Genomic DNA, 6,412 nt, shown 5'->3' with positions numbered 1-6,412 from the left:
TTTCTTATCTTTGTAGACAAGCCAATGACGAGTTTACTATTTTCTTATCTTTGTAATGACAAGCCAATGACGAGTTCACTATTTTTTATCTTTGTAGGACAAGCCAATGAGTTTGACGAGTTTTTTCTTATGTAGACAAGCCATGGACGATTTTACTATTTTCTTATCTTTGTAGACAAGCCAATGACGAGTTTACTATTTTCTTATCTTTGTAGACAAGCCAATGACGAGTTCACTATTTTTCTTAACTTTGCCAATGACGAGTTTAACTAAGCCAATCACGAGTTTACTAATGAGTTTAACTATTTTTTATCTTTGTAAGACAAGCCAACTAACGAGTTATTCCCTAGTGACGAGTTAACTTTTATTCTATGACGAGTTTACTATGAGTTATCTTTGTAGACAAGCCAATGACGAGTTTACTATTTTCTTATCTTTCCCAAGCCAATGACGAGTTTACTATTTTCTTATCTTTGTAGACAAGCCAATGAGTTTTCCCTATTTACTATTATGAGTTATTCCAATAGTCAATTGACGACTATGAGTTATTCAGACAAGCCAATGACGAGTTTAACTAATGAGTTATTTTTGACAAGTCAATGACGAGTTTTCCTTATGTTAGTGACGACGAGTTTAACTGATTTTTTATCTTTGTAGACAGCAATGACGAGTTTACTAATTTTCTTATCTCCTAGTCATGACGAGTTTAACTAATGAGTTAAGCCTATGACGAGTTACTAATGAGTTTTTCCCTAGTCAATGACGAGTTAATGAGTTATTCCAAGCCAATGACGAGTTTACTAATGAGTTATTCCCTAGTCAATGACGAGTTTTTAATGAGTTATTCCCTAGTCAATGACGAGTTAATGACTAAGTTTTATTCCCTAGTCAATTTTATTCTAGTCAATGACTTAACTAATGTATTCCCTAGTCAATGACGAGTTTAACTATTGATTTTTTGTAGACAAGCCAATGACGAGTTTATAATGAGTTATTTCTTTGTAGACAAAATGACGAGTTAACTAATGATTTTCCCTAGCCAATGACGAGTTAACTAATGAGTTATTCCCTAGTCAATGACGAGTTAACCAATGAGTTATTCCCTAGTTCAATGACGAGTTTTACTAATGAGTTATCTTGACAGAAATGAGTAATTCCCTAATGAGTTTTTTTTATATTTAAATGGTCTAGTTAACTTATCTTTGTAGACTAGCCAATGACGAGTTTAACTAATGAGTTTTTCTTAGTCAATGACGAGTTTACTAATGAGTTATTTATTCCTAGCCAATGACGAGTTTAACTAATGAGTTATCTTTGTAATGACAAAATAATGAGTTATTCCCTAGTCAATGACGAGTTTAACTAATTTTTTATTCTAGTTAGTCAATGACTATTTAGTTAATGACTTAAATGAATGACGAGTTTATAATGAGTCCTTATGACGAGTTTGAGACCCTAGTCAATGACGAGTTACTATGAGTTATGAAAAATGACGAGTTAACTATTTTCTTATTCTTAGTCAATGACGAGTTAACTAATGAGTTATTTTACTAGTCCAATGACGATCTAATGTTAGACCCTAGTCAATGACGAGTAACTAATAGTTTTCCCCTTCAATGACGAGTTATAGACAAGCCAATGACGAGTTAACTATTTTCCAAACAAGCCAATAATGAGTTTACTATTAATTTCGAGTTATCTTTGTTATTCCCTAAGCCAATGACGAGTTAACTAATGAGTTATCTTTGTAGACAAGCCAATGACGAGTTTTAATGAGTTATTTTTCTTATCTTTTAACTCCCTAGCAATGACGAGTTAACTAAGTTTTCCCTTTAATCTTTGTCGACTAGTCAATGACGAGTTAACTAATGAGTTATTTTTTCAATGACAGTTGTACGAGTTAACTAATGAGTTATTCCCTAGTCATTTTTAACACGAGTTATACTAATAGTTATTCCCTATCTTAGTCAATGACGAGTTAACTAATGAGTTATTCCCTAGTCAATGACGAGTTAACTAATGAGTTATTCCCTAGTCAATGACGAGTTAACTAATGAGTTATTCCCTAGTCTTTGTATGACATAAGCAATGACTTATTATGAGTAGTCAATGGCGATTTTAACTAATGAGTTTTCCCTTTAGTCAATGACGAGTTTACTAATGAGTTTTCTTATCTTGACAGAACTAATGAGTTATTCCCTAGTCAATGACGAGTTTACTAATGAGTTATTCCCTAGTCAATGACGATTAACTAATAGTTAAATCCCTTGTAGTCCAATGACGATTAACTAATAGTTATTCTTAGTCAATGACGAGTTAACTAACAATGTAATGTTTCCTAGTCAAGCTTAACTAATGAGTTTTCCCTATTTTCTAATCTTTGAGTTAATCCCTAGTCAATGACGAGTTTTGAAATGATTATTCCCTTTGTCAATGACAAGTCAATGATGCTTGACATTTTCTCTTATCCCTTGTGACGAGTTAACTAATGAGTTATTCCCTAGTCAATGACGAGTTAACTAATGAGTTATTCCCTAGTCAATGACGAGTTAACTAATGAGTTATTCCCTAGTCAATGACGAGTTAAGATGTTATTCCCTTTGTAAATCAAACGAGTTTACTAATGAGTTTCCCTTATGACACTAATGAATGACGAGTTTAATGATTTTCTTATTTTGTAGACAAGCCAATGACGAGTTATACTAATGAGTTATTCCCTAGTCAATGACGAGTTTTACTAATGAGTTATTCCCTAGTCAATGACGAGTTAACTAATGAATTCCCTAGTCAATGACGATTACTAATGATGTACCAATGACTGACGAGTTAACTAATGATTATTCCCTAGTCAATGACGAGTTAACCAATGACATCAGTTTACTAAATGACGAGTTAACTAATGAGTTATTCCCTAGTCAATGACGAGTTAACTAATGAGTTTTCTTCCCAAGTCAATGACGAGTTTACTATTATTCCCTAGTCACATAAAGTTAAATGAGTTAGAGTTATTCCCTAGTCAATGACGAGTTAACTAATGAGTTATTCCCTAGAATGACGAAACTAATGAGTTTTCCCTAGTTCAATGACGATAATACATTGAATTATTCCCTAGTCGAAAAATGAGTTTTCCCTAGATTTATCTTTGTAGAAATGACGAGTTAACTATTTTCTTATTTTGGAACTCGAAAAAATCGGATAATACCAATGACGAGTTTTAATTTCTTTGTAGTCCAATGACAAAAGGAATTGAATGACATAACTATTTTCAAAATTTTACATTTATTATTTTCACATAAAATGACATTTTTTGGACAACGATAGACAAGAAAATTTCCTATTGAAACACAAGCCAATTTTCTTTTTCATAAATCTTAATGTAGAACAGCATTTCAATGAATATATATACATTTTTTTCATTTTTTATCTTTGAAACTCCCGAAAATTTTCTTATCTTTGGACAAACTGATGAGCTAATGCCATGGGCGGCGTGTACTAATGTCCGACCGTGATGAGGGGCCGTCAACGTATTTTCCAGTTAAATCGCTTCTTTGTCATAAATACTGCATTTCTAGTAGCCTGTAGCAGGACAGGACTGACATCAGCCACCAGGTATACATAGCTAATAATAGTTTCTACTACTGGTAGAGTTTTCAACTTGTGTGAGGTTCGGGGTTTGAACTCGGGTCTGGCTGCTACATTTTCTCTTCACTTTGTTACAAAATTGGCATTATGTGACTTGAAATAGTCTGTATAAGATGTTTTAAATCAAACATTTACAAATATGTTATATGTATACCCAGAAAATGACACTGCCATTAATTATCATTATTTTACACAGATGTCACCATAAATATATTTAATACATGTACGTACCTGTATAAGTCATTGACTGTTTAAGCTGCTTTAATTTGGAATTTTCACTTTTACTATCATTTCACATAAATTGTACATATGACAAGAATGTACAGTGGAACTTGGTTGATACGAACTCGGATAATTCGACAACTTGGCTTAATACGAAATACTTTGCCGGTCCCGGCCGAATTTCCCTCTTTATGTTTGTTTAAAGAACTCGGATAATTCAAATTTGGAAAACTCGAAGAAATCGGATAATACGAAGTAAATTTTGGGTCCGAATGACAAAAATCATACATAAAATGTTCATATAAATCGAAATGAGATTTTTTGGACAACGAGTTAGCCGAAAATGCCAATTTTCTTTTTCATAAATCTGCTGTAGAACAGCATTTCAAAATATATATACATTTTTTTCATTTTTTAGCTCACCTGGCCCGAAGGGCCGGTGAGCTATTGCCATGACGCGGCGTCTGTCGTCCGTCGTCCGTCCGTCGTCCGTCCCGTCAACATTTCCTTTAAATCGCTACTTGTCATAAAGTACTGCATGGATTTTAATAAAATTTGGTCAGAAACTTCCTTAGGGGAAGGGGATCAGATTTTGCATAAATGGTGACCCTGACCCCCCTGGGGCAGGAGGGGCGGGGCCCAATATGGGTAATAGAGGTAAATCCTATAAATCGCTACTTGTCCTAGAGTTCTGCATGGATTGCAACCAAATTTGGCCAGAAACCTCCTTAGGGGAAGGGGATCAGATTTTGCATAAATGGTGACCCTGACCCCCCTGGGGCAGGAGGGGCGGGGCCCAATATGGGTAATAGAGGTAAATCCTATAAATCTCTACTTGTCCTAGAGTTCTGCATGGATTGCAACCAAATTTGGCCAGAAACTTCCTTAGGGGAAGGGGATCAGATTTTGCATAAATGGTGACCCTGACCCCCCTGGGGCAGGAGGGGCGGGGCCCAATAGGGGTAATAGAGGTAAATCCTATAAATCGCTACTTGTCCTAGAGTTCTGCATGGATTGCAACCAAATTTGGCCAGAAACTTCCTCAGGGAAAGGGGATCAGATTTTGCATAAATGGTGACCCTGACCCCCCTGGGGCAGGAGGGGCGGGGCCCAATAGGGGTAATAGAGGTAAATCCTATAAATCGCTACTTGTCCTAGAGTTCTGCATGGATTGCAACCAAATTTGGCCAGAAACTTCCTAAGGGAAAGGGGATCAGATTTTGCATAAATGGTGACCCTGACCCCCCTGGGACAGGAGGGGCGGGGCCCAATAGGGGTAATAGAGGTAAATCATATAAATCACTACTTGTCCTAGAGTTCCGCATGGATTGCAACCAAATTTGGCCTGAAACATCCCTGGGGGAAGGGGAACAGAACTTGTATAAATTTTGGCTCTGACCCCCCGGGGGCAGGAGGGGCGAGGCCCAATAGGGGAAATGGAAGTAAATCCTATAAATCGCTACTTGTCCTAGAGTTCTGGATGGATTGTAACCAAATTTGGCCAGAAACATCCTTGGGGGAAGGGGAACAGAACTTGTATAAATTTTGGCTCTGACCCGCCGGGGGTAGGAGGGGCGGGCCCAATGGGGGAAATAGAGGTTAATCCTATAAATCGCTATCTGTCCTAGAGTTCTGCATTGATTGTAACGAAATTTGGCCACAAACATCCTTTGGGGAAGGGAAACAAAACTTGTATAAATTTTGGCTCTGACCCCCCTGGGGGCAGGAGGGGCGGGGCCCAATAGGGGAAATAGAGGTAAATCCTAAAAATTGCTACTTGTCCTAGAGTTCTGCATGGATTGTAACCAAATTTGGCCAGAAACATCCTTGAGGTTAACAGAATTCGTATAAATTTTGGCTTTGACCCCCTGGAGCAGAAAGAGTGGGGCCCTATAGGGGAATTAGAGGTAAATATTCAAATTCCTTCAGAAAAGAAACAATGAACTTATATTCAGAACATTACTTGGCATTACAAACCAGGTGAGCGATTCAGGCCCTCTGGGCCTCTTGTTTTTCTCTTGCATAAATCTGCTACAATAGTGAATTCAGTCTTGGATAATTATCAGCTATATTTTTCCTCCTTATGACTAAACAACATGTTATTATGTACTGATATTACTGCATTATATAGCTTAATCATCTATTAAGATACTTGCAGTTGTATTCTCTATACAAACAAGGAACTGTGATAGTTCATTAACACCACTAGATATATATCCAGGGGTTTGGTCGTAGTGTCACTTCCTGGTGCAACACCTCAGGCATTAACTACTATCATAAGTACCTGTACACCTATATGTAAAAAGGCCTACAGTATATCTGATATGTAACAGATTGCATATGGTTGAATATTCTGATCAAAATAAAGAAACTTTAAAAAGTTATTTGGTTATTTTTCAGTAAAAAATTTTTATCAATCTTTTTTTAATCACATGTCATATGGCGAAAATCAGATAGTTGTTACTTTTGACTTTGAATTTTTTCTTGGAATACAGGTAGGTCAAGGATTCTTTAATGCCAAGTCTACTTTTATGGTTACATGATCTAA

Source organism: Argopecten irradians, chromosome 7, assembly GCF_041381155.1.
Source record: "Argopecten irradians isolate NY chromosome 7, Ai_NY, whole genome shotgun sequence".
NCBI classification, from domain to species: domain Eukaryota; kingdom Metazoa; phylum Mollusca; class Bivalvia; order Pectinida; family Pectinidae; genus Argopecten; species Argopecten irradians.
This window is presented reverse-complemented; position numbering follows the sequence as displayed.